General features: G+C 50.6%; 1 protein-coding gene across 1 annotated transcript in view; it reads right to left on the bottom strand.

The window, feature by feature from the left end:
* Positions 1-23,459, bottom strand: part of Klhl29 (kelch-like family member 29) — a 205,665-nt gene that overhangs the window by 168,958 nt on the left and 13,248 nt on the right. The window lies entirely within an intron of this gene.

Below are 23,459 nucleotides of genomic sequence, written 5' to 3'. Positions count from 1 at the left end.
GCGTTAAAGGGAATCTTGCTAAAATAAATGGAGCTGGAAATCATGACACTTGGCCTTAAGAAGTAGAGTTGCTGGGCTATGTGCAGAGTGCCAGCTGACCAGTCCTACCCAGTAAGGGCCCATGGCTGCAGAGGTGAGGGTCTCCTGGAAGTGGGCTCTGCCTTAGCTTTCTTCTACTCCTTTTACTGCTCAGACAGCCATGTTGGGATGGGCAGGGGATTCATATGTCACACTGAAGTTCAAGTCCAGGAGCTTTAGAGAACCCTTCTGAGTACTAAAGGACATAGGAGACCCTGTTATCCAGTGTGTCTAATTAATGACAAAGCTTGAATGATCAAACTAGAACCCATAGCTTCTCAATCATGAATGATCCATTTATCTCTGTAATAAAGCATGCTCCACTAGTCCCATCATTTGTCCAGGTTAACCATCAATCAGCAAGTCATACCAGGCTCCTCCTGTGCCCACTCACTCAGTCCCCAAGTCACCACCCTGGAAGTATGGCCAGGGTGCAGACACGGGCAGGGGATGCAACTCCTCAGGCTGAGTCCTTGTTCCAATGAGGACTGAGGTCCTTGGGAGACAGGATGGGCTGGGGCTCCCTGATGGGCTGTGAGACATTATCCGCCCCGTGTAGAGGGGTTGGTCCATTGGGAAGCTGTTTATGAAATTTCTCTAAGGCAACATGCAATTGTGTGCAATTTGGTGCTGAAATGAACTCTCTACCCTAATGTGGTACTTGAGCTTCAGGGTCAGAACCATTTGCTGCAGCATTCACGGAAGACCTACAGGCTGGCTGGGTGTTGTGCTGGGGAGTAGGGGTGTAGGAAGGACTGCAGCATGTCTGCCTTTAAGGGGACACATTGCAAGTTTGCTAGAATTGTGCTGAGTTATTAAAGAGAAGTACAGGAGCTGCAGGAGCAATGCCAAGGGCCCCTCAAGGCCCAGCAGTGCAGTCAGCAAAGGTTCCTGGAGGATGAGGTGCCTGAGTCAAGTCTCCAAAGAGGGGACATTGGGTGAAGAAGAGTGAAGATGCCCTGGGCAGAGAAGACATCCCTAGTGACATCAGACAAAGTTGCTTAAGTGCAGCACACAATAACCAAGGTAGGAATAGTGGGCTCAGGAGCGGGGAGGAGTTTTGGATGAATGAAACCATAAAACAGGCAAGGAGGAGAGTGGAGGAGGTGGGTGGGAGACAGGTAGAAACCAAGACATGGCTCCAAACACCAGGCCCAGAGCACCAGATAGGGGCATTGGTGGGCAGTGCAGAGGGGGCCTACTGGGAACCAGTAAGGACCCTCCTTAGGGCTGGGATATGTAGAAATGGGGAAGAGGGACAATTTAGAGAAATATCTAGCAGGTGACTTTTTGATAAGCATTGGCATTTGACTGGCTCTCAAGTTCTTTAGTTTATTCAACAAATAGTTCCCAAGTGTCTGTGTGAGCTGGGCTAGCACTGAATTTGGCAGGGGGATGGGAGAGACCTGCCTAGGATGAATCTTGGTTTTCAGGGTTAAGAGATCAGGAGACTGTTATGGTTTGTGTCTAGATGTCCCCCAAAAGCCTTATGCTCTTTTAGACAGGGCTTCTTCAGAGGTAGCTGAATCTAGAGTGTGTGACTGGTTCAGAGTGCAGTGCTGGGATTAAGGGTGTGAGTGCTATACCCACCCTAGGGTGGGTAGCCTGCATACAATATAAGGGACAGAAAGAGGCTTGTTCTCTTTCTCTCCCTCTTTCTTTTCTTTTCTCTCTCTGCCTCTCTCTCTCTCACTGCTTTTGCTGTCTTCTGCCACCATGAGCTGTTACTCCCCTGCCATGCCACCCTGCCTTGGAGCCAGCCGATTATGGACCAAAACCACCACAAACTGAGCTAAATAAACCTTTCCTCCCTTAACTTTGGGTGTCGGCTTCTCAAACTCTGCAGAGAGAGACATCAAGAAATACTGCCACCAGCTCTCTATGGGCCACTGCCACTAGCCTTCATGTGCAAAGCCCAGCGCGCCCTTGTCAGGATGGGCTAGAAGGTGGAAGGCACTTGCAGGAGCACTGAAAGAATTTCCAGGGAAAACCGTCAGCCATCGTGGCTAATGGGTGCCTGCCCAGCCTATGCTCTGCTCCTGAGTCCACTTCAGGGCTCTCTGAGGAGGGCACCATGGCTCCAAGCTCTCTCCTGCTTGTCCTTCTCTGCTCAGGTCTCTGAAGGTGGCTGGAGGGTTCCAAGAAACAGGAAAGTGGGAAGCCTGATGCACAGCTCCTCCAATGAAAAACAGGCAATTGCATTTCATGGTCCTTGGAGGCTCCCCAACCCCAACCCCTGGCAACGTAATTACAGATGCCTCCCTCCTTACAAACCCTTCCTACGCGCTGCATAAAGGAATACAATTTCTGGCTGTCCAAATTACAAGAGACCATAATGCACAAAAGCAATAAACACAAGTTCCAACAGCAATCAGATACCACTTATCGTAAACAATGGTTTTTGTGATTTATTGCGTTTGAAGCAGGTTCGGCATTACTCCTTAGAAGATTTGGTTATTCTTGTTTTCAAGCAGAGTTGCTGGCAGCCAGCTGACGTCAGACAAAATTGCTTAAGCACAGCAGATTTTAAAAATAGGGCCAATGCGGTATTGAGATAATAATAACAGAAAAATTGGGGTGGCGGTAGGCTGACATAAAGTCTAAAGATGGGGCCTCCTGGGGTTTGCAGGCTCCCGCAAAGCCCATGCATCCTCAGTAGGTCTTACACCTGCTCCTCCTCACTTCCTAATGCCCTGCACTTCCCCTCCCTCCCCTGGTGCTCCTGTCCCTGGAGTGACAGTGACGTGGGAGGGCCGAGACTAGTAACCAGAGGGGGCCAAGTGACCGTCTGCACGAACACATCCAGCTGCTCGACGTATCCACTCAGGCCTTGCTTAGTTCTGGTTGTCACACACCAGGCGAGGGGAAAGTCAGGTTCACACAGTGCATCTGGCCAAGAGGTCTGCAGTAACCACTCAGAACAAACCCACCTTGTGCTGGCACAGCGGTCCTTTCTCTCCTGCACCCTGTCTACGTGCAGGGAACAAAGGCCCAGCAGCAGAGGAGCGTCTTAGATGTCCAGGATGATGTGCAGATAAAAACTGGAGTTTGGAAACTGGGTTCAGAGAATTCCTGGGATTCTCTGTGGGCATGCTGGGGGGTTCCCAAAACGGCCACTCTGGCTTCAACCAGGAAATTCTGCTTTTATTAATCTGGTAGGTTTCTATAAGATTGGTTAAGGAAGAAACTGGACCAAAGAACTAACCCTCAAGTGGGAGTCAGGAAGTTCTGTCTCTCACCTTTCTGTCTCTCCGTGAGCGCTGTGTTTCACCACAGTTTGAACAGTGCAGGTACAAAGGCAGCCTGGCTCTGAGACAGTGTGCAGGGAGACCCCAAGGAGACGTGTGCTCCCCGCAGACCCTGCCCCTACCGAGCACAGAGTCAAGATGGGAACTGACCACAGCCTGCACCAAGCCACCCGGGACCCATACCCTGGACCCTGGGCCTCAGGAAAGTGGTCTGAGGGAAAATTGGTGGAGTGCAGGGTACAGCAGGGATGCTTCCTCATACGAAGCAGACTCCCACTGTGTGGACAGAAAAGCACAGCATGTTTCCCCCAAGCAGGGTCTGGAAGAGACACCCTTTAACCAACCAGAGGCCCCCAAGATTGCGAGGAGCACATACCACCCTTCAGTGGTGGATGCGTCACTTCAGGCTGGGAGGTGACGCTCTCAATTCTTAGCTTAGAGCAGAGAGCAGAAAGATCACTGAGCTATATAGATCACGATAAGGAGAATGGATTTGTTAGTGACTATCCAGTCCTCCGAGAACAGCCAGGATATCTTGTTTGAAGTAAATTCTCAGAACATCACTCATCTAGGTGGAAAAGAAAATATTGATTGCTAACATTTATGCATACTTACATCCCAGGCACCATGCTAAACTCCCGTCATAATTAAATCTATGTAACCCCTCCCGTACTGTGTGATTGCCATTCTTATTATCACTATCTTAAAGATGAAGAAAGTGAGGTGCAGAAAATTTAGGTCACTTGCTAAGGTCAACCATCCAGCGCAGCTCCAAAGTACAGCTCCGAAGTCCACAGGATTTGCTCTGGTTTCTGCCATTTCTGTTCACATTCTTTCCCACCCCGAGCCTTGACATCTTTCTTCCTGTGCTGTCTGCTGTCATGTCTGTGCAGCGAGGATCAATACATGTATAGGAAGATGAGTAGGATGAATGCCACTTAAAACAACAACAGCAACACTCACCCGCTGGACTCGGAAGTTGCCAGCGGTGCTCCAACCCTGCCATGGCTGCTCTTGCCAGCTGGGTCTCCCCCCACTGGTCCCAGCCATCCTCTCCCTCCTAAGATAAATTCTGAACCGTCACTAGTCCACAGAACATCAGAGACCTTCGCGCCGGCAGGCCTTTGTGGAGTGTCGATGTGTCAGGCACCGATATCACATCCCCAGACAGCAGACAGGAATTTCAGAAAACATAAAATTTGTTTTTTGATAAAGACAAAAGTGATACATGGCTCAGAGATACCCTCAACACGAAGATGAGTGTTTACGCAGATTCTCACATCTCCCAGCAGCCTGCCCTCACGTTTCTAACCCTTGCCTTGGAGTCCTTTCTGGCATTACCCTTGGGGAGTGCCTCCCTGACCCCCACTTCGTAGGACACCTCCTTCCTTCTCTACGTGTCCCAGCACTCTGGTCTTCAGTGTGCCCCTGGCTGGTCACCCCATCGCACGCCCTGTGTTTTCCCTGCTTGTGGCCTGCAGAGGGCTCCTGGGCAGCGGGGCTGTGCTTTTCCCTCTCTGTCCACACCACAGAACATCCATGCACACCTGAAATCTCCTGAGGAGCTTGGAGTCAGCTTAAATGTCAAGTCCTGGGCCACACTCCTAAAGAACTTGATTCAGTGACTTAGGATTTCACATTTTTATCAAGTGCTCTAGGAGCTTCTGAGGCCAGCTGTCTGATAGGCTACAAAAGGGACCAACCCTGCAGACACCTTGACCTTGGACACCTAACCTCCAGAATAGCAAGAAAATACATTTCTATTGCTTAGGCTGCTGCTTGTGCTACATCGCTGCAGCAGTGTTAGCAAACTGATATGGCATTGGCTGCAGATTTTTGCAGATAGGTTTTTTGTTTAAACTCATCTTTATCAAACTGTTTAATTGCCCTGAATTTTTCATGGGAGTATTCCTACCCTGGGGACAGTGACCTACTGTCCCCCGGCTGCCTGCCAGACCTGACCTGGCAGCCTGGCGCTGGGGCAGAAGATGGCTCCAGAAGGCATCTCTCACCAGCCCCACACCTGCCCGAATTGGGATTCAGCCATTGCACTTCCTGAGGGCAGGAGCCACTGTCTCCCTGGAGCTCCAACCTCTTGTTGCTGTCACCAGCCGCTCACTAAGCTCTGCCATCCATGCTGAATGCCACCCTGCTCATGCCAACTCCTCTGAGAGGGTGTGACTGCCTTCTCCGCCTGCCCACCAGATACCCTGGGCATTACCACCCGGGAGGCGTGACTGCTGACAGTCAGGGGCTTGTGCGCAGACCTTCAGGAAGGTGGCACCTCTGCTCGTCCCTGTTGGTGTCTGAGAGGCAGTCTGGTTCACAGAGAAGCCTGCTGGCACTCTGATGACAGTGGCAGCCCATGATGACTGGGTAGCCCCACGCAGCCAGCCATCCTCATCCAGTTCAGATGGGCACAACCAGGGCCAGCCACAGGAGGGGCTCCTGGACACCAGTGACCAAAATTCTGGACACCACACAGAGCTAGCTAGGCACTAAGCCAGGGCAGGGCAACCAGAGGGGCTGCTGGTCACATTTCCTGATCAAGACTCCTCCAGGTCTGGACAGATCTGGGCCCTCTTCAATTCATCCCCTGCCACTGAGACTAGAAATAAGCTTTTTTGACGGCAAGATTTAAACGAGCTCTCCTGTCACTAGGCATGTGGCCTCGCACACAATAAAGGGTCTTTAGGACGCGCTCAGCTCCACCTTCTTCTCATTTCCTCCTCTCCTTGATCCTGTTTTCTCCCTGGGGTATGGGTGACTGTGTAGCCAGTGTGATTAACTCCGCTGGGACTATAATCTCAGGAAGGAGCAGAATGGAAATCATTTTTGGAATATAAATCAAATAGGATTTCAGTTGAAGTTATTTAAAAGAAATTAATTGACTTGTACTCGCCACAATACACTGATAAGAGTTCACTGCCAAGTCCGTCAGGAGTAATGAAAAAACAGTTAATAAAATTCAGCTGTCAAAAGCAGCGTGTGACGGCTCTCTGGAGACGTCCCACAGCCCCGGGTCACAGGGGCGGAGTGCGCCGGATTGCAGGGGCCAAGCTCAGGCTTTGCTGTATTTTTCTCTTGTGTGGGATTACTTCAGTTTTAATACTATAAGATTCTCAGAGCTGAGACTTTTCCCCAAGCTGCTTTGTATTTCTGTGTAGCACCATGCACATATTAAATCACAACTGCAGGAAGGATGCTGGCTAGATAAGGATGTTTCTGCATTCACTACTTCATTCTCTTTTTCATTTGAAAGGCCTTCTAAAGAGATATTTCTCCTCCCCCTTATTGACTGTAATGACCTTAAGGAGGAGGGAGTGGCAATACTTAATTAAAGACATCACTGGGCTCCTCTCCCTTGCTCTCCCAAATCCATGGATGAGAATAAGTTATGGATACACAGACACACAGACACACACACACACACACACACACACACAGGGGAAGGGTAAATCACCCTGCAATCCAATGCAAGACCTTGGACTTGGTAGCTGGCTCAATTTCCCCACCCACATCACTGTACACTGCAGCCCATGTGGGTGTGATTTGCCATTGTCATAGAAGATGACAGTCTTTGTGACACAGACCCAGAAATTACCTGTATCCCTAGGACATCTGGAGCAGCTTCTTCCTTGGGCAGAGAATCAGAGCTCCTACTCTCACACATTCCTGGTCTCGAGCTCATGGACCCTTTAACTGTGTAGCAGTTATTATCTGTGAGGCACCATTCTAGGCACATGCTTGGCAATGTTTCACGCAGAGGTATTGTTTTCCTCATCTGTATCCTACAGATGAGGGGACAGAGGCACAAAGAGCCCAAGTAACTTGCCCAAGGGCACGCAGTAGGCGGGCAGAATGGAGACTGGAACCAGCCATCTATCCCCAGTTGCTGCTCTACCTCCCCTCCCACAGGGATGTGGCCTTTCACTGCACTAGGCTAGGATTTCTGTTCAACGTCTCTGCAAAATGGGATGGCTCCTGGAAAGCAGTTTACTGAGTGGCTTGCACTGAGTCCATGGGTATGGGAACCTAGGGGCAGTCCCCAAAGTGATCACACATGAGGGGTCTGTGCAGAATGAATGTGTGAGGACCCCTGTCAAGGCTTTGGGTTTCACAAACAAGGTGGACTGCAGCAGAGGTGCCATGTGGCAGCTGTCATCTCAGGTTCTTCCAGAACCTAGCCACTGCCCCAGCAAAGGCCCAAGCCTGTCTGTCTTTTCAAATCTAGGTGGGCTTCGTGATTCCCTTGGAACTGGCAGAAGAGAGGACAGTGGCAAGGTGTGCTCTCCTGCTGTGTTCTGTCTGACCCACGGGATCTGAGAGTGACAAAAGAGTGGCTTGCACCCCTGGGTCTGGGGGTGGCTTGTTGTATGGCGACAGGAACTAGAACAGATGCCAGTGCCCACAGCGTCCCTGGTGCCTGCCATTGCTGCTTCCTCCCCATCCTCCGCATCGGGTCTTGGGGAGCCCTCAGACCAGACCCCTGCAGGGAAACATGAGAATGGGGGTCTGACGGACGGATGGACAGGGTGATGGCCAGTGCTGCCGGAGCAAGTGTCAGTCCAGGAGATGCTGGCCCCTCCAAGCTCCCTGGATGCACACCTTGGGTCCTCACTCTGGGTTTCTCAAGGCATGACGGGTGAAGTCACACTCAGAACAGACTTTTAAAAATCTGGACTTAGAGAATTGGGGTGTGTTCTGTACATGCACCAACTCCCCACAAGGAATGTAATTATGTAACACAAATATGTAGTAATAAAAAAATAAAAACAGGGAAACAATTAGACTTCAGGACAGTAGCCCCTTCCCTAAGCTCTGTGGAGTCAGACAGGCTGAGCCTCTGATGCAATGGGCTCTCTCAAAGCAAGTTGTTGCACTTGACACAAGCAAAGGACGTGGGCAGGGGCAGGAGGGATGGAAGGGTATGTGTTCCACTGTCACACTGCTCTGAGCCCAGGGCTGGCACCAAGTGTGTGCAAAGTGGGCTAGGAGACAGGTAACCCTGTTCTCTGGTGGTCAGCACATACAAACTGGCACTGCTTCCCTGTAGTGTTTTGCTTCCTGGCCTGAATCCTTCAGAGAGTCTTTGCTACTTTCTTATCCCTTGCACCATGGATGGGATCCTGATGCTCACAGTGCCCACAGGCCTGGCCCCTGTACCAAGAAAGCTGCTACTGCATGTATGGGAGCAAGACAAGGGTGTGCCCACATGCTGCCTGCTGCACAGCTCTGCAAGATTGCTCAGAACCCTGGTCAGTCCCAGGCCACAGAAGCTTCTGTGTGGCCACAGCTTTTTCACCTTCTATAAAAAGAATCCAAGTGACCTGAGTGTGGAAGGTTGTCCGGCACAAGCTCGGCATTCTCCCCCAAATTCTGCTCTGTGAACACCACGCAACTCTGGAAGGGGAAGTCTGTCCATGATCTGGGGCCGGGGGCCAAGACCTGGTGTGGCTGGACTCAGAAGGCAGGATCAAGAGTGCTCTGCCTCTCCCCGCCTTGTGTGGTCCTCTGAGCAGTCAGGCTGTTCATCTATGTCCCTAGACACTGCCTTGGTGTCCACAACACAGCTGGATCTAAGAGAGCAGGAACCATCAGCTCCTGGAGGACAGGTGAGTGTGGGGGAGCCAGAGGCCCAGCTGTGGAATAGCCTTCACATTTGCCTTCCGCTCCCCTCTGGGGCTGCTGGCACTGCCCCTTTCCTCATGCTAGCAGCATTTCTGCAGCCAGAGAGAAGAGGAAAGTGGCCCTGAAGACCCACTCTTAGGCCAGAGTGGTCAAAAAAAGTGTCGTTATCTTTGCCCTTGACAAGGGGGCGCAGTGAGAAAATTAATGAGCAATTGCTACAGAAGCAGTGGCTCTCAGGAGTCTGGGATTGCTACAGAAGCAGTGGCTCTCGGGAGTCTGGGATTGCTACAGAAGCAGTGGCTCTCGGGAGTCTGGGATTGCTACAGAAGCAGTGGCTCTCGGGAGTCTGGGATAGGGTGAAGGGTCACATGCCATCAGTTCCCACGCAGGGGTGCTCTCTTCATTGCAGGTGGGGTTGGAGGGTCTGGAGAGATTCTACAAACGGGCAGCAGGTGCATTGCAGAGGCACATTGTGGTGAGGGGCCGACTTCAAGCATGTGGCTAAAGGGTCAGGACACAGCCCTCCCGGTCCTTTAATGTTACCAAGGGACACAACTCTGTTGTCTAGCAGACACCTGGTGAACAAAGGCAAGCTGTCCAGCCTGTTGGAAATCCAGCAAAATCACATCCATCTGGAACACTTCTGGACCGCCCACTCTCCTGGGGAAGTTCACCTGTTTTCTCATTTCCTTAAAAGAGATGCGTGGATTCCAGGGATTCTCAGCCCCAGGTGCTTCTGTCGCAGAGGAGCGGGCATGATGCTGGGTAACAGAGCCACCCCTCAGCCTGAGGCCTTGTCCTGCTGGCTGTGGTGGGGAGGTTGACCTAATTATCCAGGCCAGGAGCTGCCTGGTGTGCAGTGACAGATGGAATATCCTCTTGGAGACCTCCAGGCCCAAGAATGTGTTCCCGAGCTGGGCCACGGGTCCTCTGGGGCCCAGAATGCAGAGTTCCTGTAGCTCTCTGGCCTCTCGTCCAAGCCACACACAGCTCTCTGCCTCCTAAGTCTGTTCTAGGAGGGCTTGTGCACTGCCCTGGAAGCTGCTTCCTCAGGTCACAGGGTCTGTCCATGGGAGTGTCCGTTATCTGGAACTTTCTGTAGGCGGCTTTTTGAGAGGGTCTGTGGGGACTGGAGTGCAGAGAGCCTCGCTGCCTTTCAAGAGCCTAGGTGGTGCAGCTGCACAGAGAGCCGCTCGACGGTGCACTACAGCACGCACCTTGAGGGGCACACGAGCGGAACCAAATGTAGGCAAGGTGGGGAAGGGGAGGAGCAGCAGCCTTGTGGCAGGAGAGGAGGGAGCCTGGGCCTCAGTTTCCCCACTTGCAAAGGCACCGTGGCAGCAGCAGTTGGGGAGGGACAACGCTGAACAACACTTAACCCGGAAGGGTGAGAAATTTTCAAGCGCAGGTGTGAAAGGCCGGCATCAAGGAAACAAGATTCCTGGTGGAAGTGGGGGGAGAATGAAGAGCATTTGTTCTCAGGGAAGATGAAAATGTTCTGAAAATGATCGTGGGCCTCGTGGTGCCAACGTGGCACATCCAAGCTGCCCAGGGCTTGTGCCTGGGAGGAGACAGGTCCCAGCCGCCCTCGGCATGGGTTCCCAGCCACCTGCAGGCCGGAGGACAGCCCTCCCCTGACCGGGCCAGCACTCAGGAGTCTAAGCCCTGCCAGCCAGGCACTGGAGTCAGGCAGAATCCATTCAGTTCTAGTTCCAGCTGCAAACAGGGGCCACCACCTCTTTCAGGGAAGGCTGGGTCCCGGCCCCGGCCCTCAGCTCCCACATGCAGCCTCCCTGGATAGAAACGCAGACCTTAACCAGGACCTCTGGGGTGACTGCTGAGGGTACACTGGCAGCAGTGCACAGGGGCGGGCCCTGACCAGAGCTCCAGGGCTCTCACCACCAGTGCTGGAGAGGACAGAAGCGGGAATCCCCGCGGGCAGCAGAGGGCTCGCGCAAGTCTTGGGACCTGCTCTGGAAGGCTCCAGCTGGCCAGCTGCTAGAGAACTTGCTTCTACTCCAACTTCATCCCAGTGAGTGAATTTCTAGTTCCTGACCATTTGCCTCTTTTAAGCACTGAACGTCATTTTAAAAAAACATTTAAATAACTTTCTGTAGATAGAAAACACTTCTGAAGTGTTCCAGTGCTCGTTGGGGCCCTGCACAGTTACATGGATCAGGGCCTTCCATGGCCTGGATGACCTGGGCTTGGGTCTAAATGACACTGTTACTGACCTGAGCTGCCCTCTCCCCAGCTCCCAGCGGGTGCCTTCAGCCTCCTTGAGTGGCCCCTGACCAGGCCCTCAGAAGTCACCAAGGATGCAGTGAGGCCCCCGCCCGTGCGGCCTCTGGTTGGTGGGGCCTGAGAGTACTTTTCTGTGGGCCTCCCCACCTCCTGGGATGTGGGGTGCGGCCCAGCACTTTCTACAGTTTGTATGGTCTTGAGGCTGGTCCTGCATCAGTCTGTATAGACAGACAGCAGTGCGAGCAGGACTGTGAGTAGAGACTTGATGTGGGGCTGGACTTGGACGTCTTTTACCTTTTTTTTCCCCTTGGCCGGTAGCTGCTCTCTTTTCTCTTGTTGCTTTATTTTCTCCACCTGGGGCTGGGTGAGAGCCAGCGCATGGGTACGGGACAGCCCCTAGCAAACCCGGGGGTCTGGGCCATGGTGCTCACCCTGGATCACCCAGGCGTGGCTCCCTTGGCTTGGCTTTTATTGGAAAGTGGCAGTGATGTTGGGATGAGAGCTTGTGAACCGTAAGTCACCAGCAGAACAATGCCAACATCTACAGCCTTTTCTGTATCTTCCAGTCTGAGTGTCAAAACCTACTAAGCATTTCCAGCCTGATTGGCAGTGATCATGCAGGTATCCATGACATCAGCCAGAACTGCGGAGCTACAGAAGGTCATGCTGGAAGTGACCTTAGTGACTTGCCTGCTCAACTCCCTTGGCCAGATGGGGAAATTGAGGCAGGGCAGGGCATAATCTGTCAAAAATCCAACCACACCAGAGACAGGTTGAGGACTAGGCTTGGGGTCACCTGCAGCCCTCAGCCCAGGCTGGAACCTCTCAGGATCTCCCTGGTAGGTGCAGCCTCCTACTCTGACCCCCTTTCCCTACTGCACTCCCTGGCATTTCGATTGCTTACATTTCCTTCCCATGCCTGGGGGTAACTTTCACAAAGGACACAAATGTGACATTTAAACAAAGCACACACATTCTCAGGTTATTTTTTCTGATTTAAATCTTTATGAGCAAAGAGGAAAATACAGTTGTAGCTACAAGAAACATAAAGGGGAAAAAAAAAGAAGGAAAGAAGAGAAAAAGAAATTTTTTAAGCTTGGCCACCCCGAAAAGAACTGAGGAATCCTCGTGGGACTTTGACTGAGACAAAGCAGACACCTGCGGAGGGTCACACGCAGGGGAGAGACCCGGGAGGTCCTGACACACGTGGCACCATTGGTAGTCATGGTGCATAGCACAGTGCCACTAACGATGCCCTCGGAGAGAGCAACAGATTAGGGGGTGCAGCAGGCACCGCCAGAGTGAGAACGTGGGTGACTGTTAGCATCACTGGAATGAGACTCACACTACATCCAAAGTGACAAGCGAAGGGGCTGAGTGGTGTTCTGAACACGACAGTACCCACGGACACCCTGAGGCTGGTGACCCGTGCCTGAAGGGTTAAACACAGACAGGGAACAACACAGGTGGGTTTGCAGGAATTTTATTGCAGGAGATGAAGGGCAACAAAGCCAGGGCTGTCTCCACCATGTGGAGACCGTGTGAGTGACCCCCTCTTCAAAAGCCAGAAGTCTGGGGCCAAGAAAAAGGAGATGGTAGGTGTGAGGGGAGCTGCTGAAAAATCTGACGCCCTCCCACCAGCGAGCCTCGGAGCGCACAGCAGCATCAGGAACACACTGTTCTCTTTGTTGGGGCAGAAATCTGTTCGGTGCTGATTATGCAGGCCGATGAGTAGGCCTCTCTCGCGCCCCCTCTAATCTGGAGTCCAGTTCAGCACAAGCCAATGAATGCAACTGATCCAGGAAAAAGCACAGAGTGGATTTCCTTGCTCTCCATTGTTCTCCTGGCTTGGTACATGTCTGGAATTCCAGGTGTGGAGGCACACAGCCGGCTAGACTTCAGATCCTCCGAGTCTGAGCCAGGGCCCTGCAACCTGGGAAGAGCGTCCCCTCGGCTTGATTACACCAGTGGTACCCCAGTGCCCAGGAGCCAGCGGCAGACCTTTCTCGAAGAAGGAGGGAGACTTTTTTTCTGTTTTGAAGTGTAGGTAGAGTTTTAAAAGATCTCACCCTATTAAAATACATATTAAAAACAAACCATTCAGAGGCTGCTTCTGGATGAAGGTTGGCTGGGAAGAGGGGTGAGAGAAACGTTCTACTTCCAATAGGGATGTGGGCTACAGAAGTCTGCCTCAGTCTATGCAAACCTGGTGGAGCCTCAGATCTGGAACTTTTGTATAGAAGTCATATTATAAATGCTATTTAGAGAGGAGCATCAGACTGCTGGAAGTGGTAAGGAACACAAGATCAACGAGTTTTCCAGACAGAAACAGCAAGATTAAAAAACATTTTCGCCTTACTAATTTGAAAGAAAACTGAGGTACTGCAACATTCTAAGGCTTAGTAAACAATGAACGCCAAGTTATTTAAACTGCTCTGCCACCCCAGGCTCTGGAACCTGAACATCGATGATCATGCTGAGTGATGACAAAGTAAAGATTCAGATCCAAAAGTCTTGCCCTGGGCTCCCACAGTGCAGGGCTTTCTCCTGTCTAGTGGTGGCCTCCGTGCCCTCCTCAGGAACTCTGCCTGGGCCCGCACAGCCTCTTCCCCATGGTGAGCCATGGCTACGGTGCACTTCAGTTAGGCTCCACTGAACTTGCATGAGCCCCTATGACTGCCTTGGAGAAGTACGCAGTCTAGCAAGAGAAGGACGTGGTGATCTGGACTTGGATCATCAGCAGGGAAGCTGGGCCACGAGACCAGGCAGGGAGGAGCTGGGAACTGTGGCTCAGGTCTGGACCATCAGGCACCTGAGGCTCAAAGTGGCTCTTGCATCCTAGATCCTTGAGATGACCCAGTTCATCCCAGGACAGCCACCCCCAAACTACCACAGGAAGCAATTTCTGCTCATCAAGACTCTCATCAGCTCTCCAGGCTGGGCCACCGCTGTTCCAGACAGCACGCCCAGGCCTGGAGACACCACACGGCAGGCAAACAGATGCTAGTTCTACTTCTGTTCTCGTTAAACAGTGGCATAATCATGATTTATCAAAATATTCAAATCTTGAAAAGCATGTCAAAGTGCACCCTCGTGAACTGAACTCAAAAAAACTCCACGGACATGATTTGAAATCCCAATTTTTTTTGGTTTTTTAATTGAATCAAGGGGATATAAATTTTGGGAGAGTAATGAGATTTATAAAAATCTTTTCTTGGAAATAGCAAATTGTATTTCCAACCTCAAAATTGTCTAGTTTTATACTGTATAAACCTAGATTTCAACTTCCAAAGTGTCAAACAGATTTTTAAATCAGAGAAATTGTCAAATTATTAAAAGTGGCTCCTGAGTCATAGTTGCCGTCCATGTAAATATAAGGTCACTGCTGTCAGAAGCTTATTTCCCCAGCTTACTGCTGCGGAGGGAAGGCCAGGGTGATGATCGAGAGGTGTCTCCAACTATCAGGACAGAATCTCCTAACACTGGTCCTGACTGTCAGAAACACAAAACCAGGATCTAATAAAATGAAACCAAGTGGGAGAAGGTTTAAATGTAGCAAATATACATCAAATACATAGAAAAATTAGTAATAAAGTGTTCTCTGTGGTTTCTTTTCTCCTCCAGTCTTTGTTCTATCGAGGAACCTACTGCATGCTTTCTAGATTTCTGAAGTCCATTGTTCATCTCAAGTTTCTTCCTCTTCCATGAAGCCCTCCTGGACCTCCTGCCTCTGTGCTGCCTGCCCTGGACAGGCCACGGCCTTCCCCTCCTTACAGATGCAACGTCTGAACCCCACTCCTCCCTTGCTCTCAGCCACTATTATCCTTTAGGCAGACTTTTCTCAGTCACTGCTACCCTGCTGGTGGGTAGCTCAGGGCCTGCCTTCCAAGCAGGCAGCCATGTGTATCTGTGGATGCCAGGAAAGTACCATGCAACGCAGCACTCTCACAGCACAACCCCCAAAGCAAATGTACATCAGCAAACCGACAAGTCACCAACCCCAGCGAAAGTGAAGGCCTTGTCATGTGGGAGTGGCCCATCTCAGTCAGTAGACCGGAACTCTTTTCTAAGGGGGAATCTCAAAAATTAAAGTTTAAGAATTCAAAGCAAGTTGCTGTGGTGGAACACATTTGTAATTCTAGTACCCTGGAAGGCTGGGGCAGGAGGACACAAGCTCGGGGTCAGCCTGGGTAAACTGGACACTTCTTTTTTTTGAGACAAAGTCTCACTCTGAAGTTCAGGCTGGCGTTGAACTCACTATGTAGCCCAAGCTGGTCTCTAACCCACAGCAATCCTCCTGCCTCAGCCTCCCAAGTGCTGAGATTACAGGCATGTGCCACCACGCCTGGCCATCCTGGGTAAATTAGCAATTTTGTGAGAACCTATGTTAAAACTAAAAAAAGGGCTGAGTGGCCCTGGGTTCAATCCCCAGTACTGCATTAAAAAAGAGTACGAAGCAGTGCATGGAGAAAGATAGGTCCCAAAGCTGAGATTACTGGGCTGTTTCCCTACTTCCTTCATCTCCTAAGAGATTTCACCAAAGCCTGGAGACTCTGGATCTCAGAGTTTTGATTGACCTCCCTAGAGCTGGGGGTGACCTGAGGACAGACAGGTGCTGCTCTAAGCTCCCAAGGGCTAGAGATCTGTTTCTCTCTTCCCTGGCTCTGACTTGTTCCAGCCGTCCATTTCTTCCCTGGCATCCTGGCCCAACTCTGAGAAGTTTGATTGCTGAAATTGGATGGTGGTTCTGATAACCCCAGATCCAGGACACAGTACTGTACTTTAAGCCACCAAAACCCAGCCACTGCTGACAGCAAGGAAATAAATAGCCATCCCAGCAGTCCTAACTTACACCCAAAGGAGCCAGGCATTTTCAGTGGAGCACCTATCAAATCGCCCCAGCTCGTCCACTTCCTATGGGTGCTGGCCACAGCCCCCTTGGTGTCCCCAGGTTGCTCACAGGAAGGGAAAGATGGGGCACTTCCAAACATGCCATGGTTTGGTCCTGAGTGATCTTACCAATCTGGGCTGGGGTTAGTCCTGAGCAGCCAGAAATCAAATGGAAAGTAGGTATCCAGGCCATGGCTTCAGCAAATACACCCAAAATCCGAAAAGAATAAACGCTTCCAAACCATTTCTGCAGACAGCTGCAGTGCAGGGAACTCCATGTGGCAGGAGAGAGGGCGCTGGGGGAAGGCTGGCATGGCTTCTTCCTCTGCCTAATGCAAGTCCCACAACCACCAACGGAAATGTGCTTGGTCGTGGGGACCTCTGCAAGCGGTTCAGCCCATTCAGTCTGATTTTCAAGATCATTTCTCTGAGAGTTCTGTATGCTCTGTCACTGTGAGCACTAGAAAGGGACACGATGAAAGATCTTCTGGAGTCTTGGGAGGCCCCAGGCAGCCTCATTTGGGCTCTGCCCCAGTCTTCTAGGGTGAGTCTGCTTAATATAGTAGCTACTAGCCAATGTGAATATTTCAATTAAAGTTAATTTTGCTTAAATGGCATTGAAAATTCAGTTCCCCAGTCACACCAGCTACATCCTAAGTGCTCAGTAACACAGCAGTGAATATCTCTATTACTTCAGTGGGCTCTGGGCTGTGGATACAGATGTTCCATGAAGTCCCTTACTTTTCTGAATTTCCTGACAGGCCCCAAGAAACCTGTGCCAGCCAGAATAGGGCTGAATTCTCCTTCTGCTCTGCTCCCTGACCCTGCAGCCCTTCCTGAGCCCCAGCAGAGGGGCACCCTCTATCCCAAGGGCTGCTTTGCAGGGCAGGCAGTGGAGAGACTCCATGGGAGCAGAGTCTTGACTGGCTGGGGTTTGCCTGGATTTGCCATAGTCATGTGGATATCAGAGCACCTCATCAGCACCCCAGCTCCCCATCTCAGGGAACCGAGGCCAAGGTAGGACCGGCAGAATGGAATCTGCATGGGGAGTTCAGAGGGAGGAGATTTACCACTGCCCAAATCCCAGACCTACTTTTCATGAGAATCCTTGCCTGTTTTCCCAGCAATGACTATTATATCCAAAACAAACAAACAAACCTATCCTGCCCAATTTTGAGATTGAGAGCTCACAGCCAGTATATAGTTATTATATTGTGTACTAGAAGTTTGCTAAGAGAGTAGATTTTAAGTGCTCTTATACACACACAGAAGTTTGCTAAGAGAGTAGATTTTAAGTGCTCTTATACACACACTATGGGAGATCATGGATATGTTTGCTTGACTACAATAACCAACCATTTCACCAGGTCCAAGTATACCAAAATATGACGCTGTACACCTCCAGTTTAAAAAGAGAAATCCTAGAATCATGGCCTCAACTCCTGAGTCGGCTTTTCCCACAGTCCTGGACCAATCTTGTCCCCAGCTGTTCTTCACTTATGCTCCGTAATGCAGGTATCTCTATGGTTGGTTCCTAGACTTCGTGATGAGGAAACAATCCAGATCCCTACTCCTGACCACATGTGCTCCCAGCCCAGGGCCCCCTCTGTCACAGGCACATGGCAGCCTCAATCCAGCCACTTTCTCTTCAGTAGAATCTTTATCTTTCTCCATGGAATTCAAGGTTATATGCCCTTAGGACTGGGGGAAGATGCTCTGGGGCCCAAGGAAATGTCCACAACATCCCAGTTCCCTTTCTTTGTGTCCGTGCAGCATCTGGCAGCCTGCCTGAGCTCTCTGGGTAGAGGCAAGGAAGTGAGTTCCAATCTATTTCTGTCATCTCAAGTCCCACACACTGGAAGTGCTTTGGGCAGGGTGGGGGATGAGTGTACGACGGGCTCAAGCCCATACGCACTGCCCAGGGGCTGGGCAGCTACTGAGCTCCACAAAACCCCAGCTCCTTGCCTAGGATCTCCAGGGGATGGGTTCTGAACCTAGCGAGGCATGAGTGATGGATGGAGGAGAACCAGTGGATAGCGCCATCTGAGAGGCAAAACATGGCCTGGCAGGGAGGAAAACAGCAACTACTTTCATTCTGTTTTCAAAAAATTGCAGCTGCCAAGAAAGAAACAGGCCCAGCCAGAATACCCAAGAGCTGAAGAGAGTGAAAAATCTCATACCAAGAGAAACAGCACGGCTGGCCAGAGGTGGCTGGGACTGGACATTAAGTCATTCTAAAAGGCTTATAATTTTTTTTCCTATCCTATAAGAAACTCATGATTCTTAGAAGGTTGCAGAACAAATACAACTGTGACTTATGTTTCCCAATTTACAGAGCTGATTTCATGCATTTCTGACAGGAATATGATGTTTCTGACAATCACAATTCTTCCTGATGCTGGAGTGTTTGGAGGCCAAATGTCCCATCTGCCACACTCCCTGATTTGTTTGTCGGGGCCTCTCCGGTAGGAGAGCTACTGTGACAGAAATGCAAATGGAGGCATTTCTGTCACAGGGCCTGAGCCCCTGGGTCTACATTCAGTGAATCACCTGCCCTCAGACACTGTCTAGGAAGTCATGGGAGGTTGGGGAGATGCCAGAGAAACTCAGAAAGGGGAAAGCTCCCTCATCTTCTGCCAGTGGTCCTGGACTCCTAGGGAAGTGATGGTGAAGCTACTGCAGTGGGCTGTTTGTATCACCGAGGGCTCTAAGAGGTTCTCCATCACTGCCTAGGGTGATCTGACCCCTGCTGCAGGTCTCGAGCCTCCTGACTCCTGAGAGGGAGGTGGTGCTGGCGCATCCTGAGGAGACAGTGTCTGGCCACCACATGGGGGAAAGATGAGTGGGGTAAGAGGGGTCAAAGCCTGTGCTGCCTGTGTGGCTCTTTCCACATTGGAGAACTTGCAAAGACCTGAGCAGGAAAGGAGGGAGTTCCAACACCGTGGTGATGCTCAGAGGTGGGATGGGTTCATGTAATTGTTCTATTAGAAAAGTATCTATACATATTGCATGTATTGTTTTGAATATATCTGATTGTGCCAAAATTGCTTGTGGCATCTAGGGATGCAAAAGCAAATTTCTAAGATCAGTCTGGCTCTGAGGATTGCTCCTACACAGCTCTTGTAGCATATTGGATAAGGTGAAGTCCTCTTTGGAACTGAAGGTTCCCTTGCTCACCCAGGGACCTGGCAGTGCTGCCCAGGCACCAAGGACACAGGTAGCCATGCAGAAAGATAACTCGCCTGAGGTCACCCTGCAGGTGTCTGGCTGCAGCTTGGGCAGAGGGAGGAGCGGGGCCAGCAGAATCGGCAGCAGCTCTAGGATTTGGTTTATAAGTAAAAACAAGCAGTGAGGGAAGAACAGCTGGTGTTGAGTCTGGTGCTAGGATTAGTCTGCAACGCTAATCACAAGAAGTGGAAAAAATTAGGAGGTCCTGCCTGCCAAGGAGGTTTTCAAACACATGCATGTGCGGCAGTCGTGGCGGGATTAGATTCTCCCAGTGCCAGTGAGGTAGGCACCCAGAGCCACCAGCCAGAGCCTGTTCCCGGGTGTTACAGCCCACCAGAACTGTGGGACAGTGAAGATGGTGTGTGGTGTGGGGCAGACTTCCAGAACTCCTCTGAGATGTCCCAAAAGGCACCAGGACCAGTGGAGAGTAGAAGAGAGAAGGTCCCTGGTCCCAGGAGACACAGCAGACTTGACTGATACATTCACTGCCACTTGGGGCAGAAGATGAGGACCATGCAGGCCTATGTGATATGCTATTCTGAACATTCACAAAGGCACTGGGGAAGTCTGTGCTGACTGCTGAAGGCAGTCACCCACCCCTGCAGCAGCACTGTGACTGACAGGTCCCAGCATGAGGGAAATGGCCTGGACCTACCCTTGACAACTAGCATGGTGTGGGGGTCACTGGAGGATCCCACAACCCCCAGGACCACCCTCACTGTCCCCCGAATGCCCCTTGCATCCTTTAACAATGAATTTCCTTCCAATGCAGCCACTGAGGAGGAAGGAGGGAGGCCTCCTGGGAAACAAAATGAGCCAGGCCAGTGGGACACGAGCTTCCCAGGTGGCAGCTGGATGTGGAAGGAGGACCAGGAAGTGCAGGAGAGAAGCAGGTGACAGACAGGCCACCAGAATCCATCTTGGGCGGATGGGCGCTGAGGGAAACCAGTGACTCCCCAGCTGCAGAGCTGCCATAAGGGGTGGTTCACTCCACAGCCAGGCCACCATGAGAGGCTACTCATGCCACTGCCAAGCTATGATGAGGGGTCATTTATGCTGCAGCTAGATCTTTGGGAGGGAATAGGCTGCATTCTTGGTGTACTCTGGAGAGGACTCAGTGGTCTGTTTCAAGGTCCCTCCAGTTCTCTGTCTTGGACAGGTGCCTGATGGATATTTGTACAAAGCACACGCGCTTACAGCAGCCTGCATCAGTCTTGCTTCAATTTGGCCCACACAGTTGAAAAGGATGCTCAGGCCATGGTGTGCCTGCTTCCAAGAAGCTCCTCTGTGAGGTTCCAGGTAAGGATTTCTCCAGAGGAGTGGCTAGGACAGATGTTCCCAACGTCCTTCTCCGCCCATCCCAGCTCTCCCAAACCCTCATTTTGGTGTTGCTATTTGCTTCTACAAAATGTGGAGCTTTTCAAAAGACATTCAATTTCCTTTGTTGCTATTCAGTTGCCATAGTCAATTAAAATCTATCAATGCCTCTGAATAAATTTGTGCTAGGTGAAGAAAGAGCCTCGGCACAATCTCTCGACATGATCTCTATTACCTTATGTTACTTTAATAGCTAGAGTAATAGTTTGTTATTAATGGAATTAAGCAATTTAGTTCAAGCTTCCCAGAGGTCTTATAAGACAACTATTATAATTTGTATTCTCAGATTTTCCATTGAGTAGATGCCATGTGTTTTACATTACTTGCTAATGTTTCGAGAGATAGCAGTAGTATATTTAATATCTGGCTTTGTTTAATGATTCTAAACCTCTTTCAGTGTAGGTAAGTGCTGCTGGAATTTTGAGCAGTTAAAAAGTCTACATTGTACAAATAATTATCTTGAATATTATTCAGCCCAGTTTCAATTTGTACTTCCACTCTGCCAACTATCCATGCTAAAGATTTGACCCAAAATGTGTTTTCCAGTTTCCTCAAGACAAAACTGCCTCCTGTTCCTTCCTACAGAGAACGCAGGAAACGTGGCATACGCTTTGAGTGACCACAGAGACACACGTGCACGTGCGTGCGTGCACACACACATATGCTACTCACACCAGTTTTGCCTATTTGAATAGAGTCATATTTAAACAAAGATTTCAAAACTGTTTTTGATGGTTGCAAAACCTGTTTTTAGAATAAATGTATTCACTGCATTATGAAACAGCTTGAGAAAACAAGATCTTACAATGTACACCATCTCTGTATTTAAATAGTTTCATTTCTATTCATGAGCTCCCTGATTAGATACATGGAAAATATCATCAGTAAAATATGAATAATTCTGACAAATTAATAGTCGATTTTTAAAAAATGAAAATATGTGTAAGCATCTCATTCTCATTAGAGAAAGCTGCCATCGGGGGTATATGAAAATCATGGCCCACCCAGCCACAGCACAAATCCCTCTTAAATAGCAAGCAGCAGAGAAGGAGAAGTCCTGGCCTGGGGCCTCCTGGGAGTGGTGGAGGCAGGAAAGGGCAGTGCTATTTGTAAGACCAGGTTGGGGAGAACGCAGCCCCACACTTGTGGTGCTCTACTTTATGTCAGTCCGTGAGAGAGGCAGGCTGAGGATGACCAAGCCGTGAGATGGAAGAGCTGGAAAGGACTTTGGAGGCAGTCTTGTCCAACTGCCCATTACTTATTGGACTATTTCCACTGTTGCAGATGCGGGAGAGATGAAAGTGATTTGCTGAAGGTTACATGGTGCAGCGGAGGGAGGTGGCTTTGGACTCAGAATCCAATTTTTTTTTCTTCTATGAGCTGCACTGAAATGAAACATACCCACCAGACATCTGAGTGCCTGCATCATGTCAGGAGCTGTGCTGACCAAAGAGGATGGGCACACTGACCGGTGAGACACAGCCCTTGCCTCTGGGAAGCACAGAGCCTGGAGCGGGGGACGGGATGCGGCATGGGAGGTGGAAGTGCTGAGCAAGCCGTGTTTGCTTTGGACAAGAAAGACACCTCTATCACTTCCTTACTGCTGACCTTGAGCGTGTTGCCTAACGTTTGTGAACCTCAGGTGATACGTCTGTGAAAACAGGAGTAATTCCTACTTGTCAGGGTTACTAAAAAGCCCTCAGAAAGAAATCCTACAATCCCAGCTACTCGGGAGACTGAGGCGGGAGGATCAAAATTTGGAGGCCAGTCTGGGCAACTTAACAAAACCCTGTCTCAAAAATAAAAACAAATAAAAAGAAAAAGGCTGAGTGGTAGAACATTTCACTGGCATGTGTGAGGCCCTGGATTCAATCTCTAGCACTGAAAAAAAAGTCATACTATTTAGAGTTCTCTTGGTTTCACTAAAGGGAACCCATTCCCACCACTCACACTAAAGGAGGAAAACTGTAGGGCCGCGGTGAGACCCCACCAGGGACTCAGCCAAGAGGCAGAGGAGGAGCTTCAGGGACGGGCTATGGTTAGCTCTGCCCCTCTTGCTTACTGCACCCCTTTCCTTGGGCCAGTCCCTTCCTTTCTCCTGCCTTTCCAGTCAGACTTTGCAACTCAGTCCTTTATACACAGAGACCCAGAATGGTCACTCAGGTCTTGCATCTGCATTGGCACAGGCTAAAGGGCCAGGCCCAAATGGACCTGCCTGGTCCTCTTAGTTCCCTAGCTCCCATTCCAGAGGAGAGAAATTGAATTGTTCCAACTTACTTGTTAGGAGTGCTTGATCCTGTGTCACTGGCCAGACAACAGAAGGGGCCCCTGAAAGGTGTCTGCCCCTAGCACAGGAAGCTGAGGCTGGAGGGTGGGTCTCACCCACTGGTGTCAGATGGCAGGGTAGTACTGGGTGGATGCAGATTAGGAGGCTTGGGGCGAGGTGGGCACCCCTGTCCTAAAGCAGGAGGCCTTCAAAGGCTCATTCCCTGCCCTGCACTGGAAGTGTAGACAATGGTGAGGAAGCAGAGGGAGGAAGTCAGGTGGGCAAGGCCAGAGAGGGCCATGAGAATGGCAGGCTGGGCAGAGGCTCCATGGGGTGAAGGACCTGAGTGTGATGGTGCAGGGTGCTCTCAGCCTCTGCCTGAACTTCAGCCCAAGGGACCAGGGAACCCCCAAGGGCCACTAAGGGCCACTGGGTAAGATGGCCTGGAAAGGGGGAAGTAGAGGCAGGGAGACCTCGGTGGTCATCAGGATAGAATT

Source organism: Chinchilla lanigera, unplaced genomic scaffold (genome assembly GCF_000276665.1).
Source record: "Chinchilla lanigera isolate Chin_1 unplaced genomic scaffold, ChiLan1.0 scaffold00068, whole genome shotgun sequence".
Lineage (NCBI taxonomy): Eukaryota > Metazoa > Chordata > Mammalia > Rodentia > Chinchillidae > Chinchilla > Chinchilla lanigera.
The sequence above is the reverse complement of the archived record's forward strand: the minus strand, read 5'-3'. Positions and strand labels throughout refer to the sequence as shown.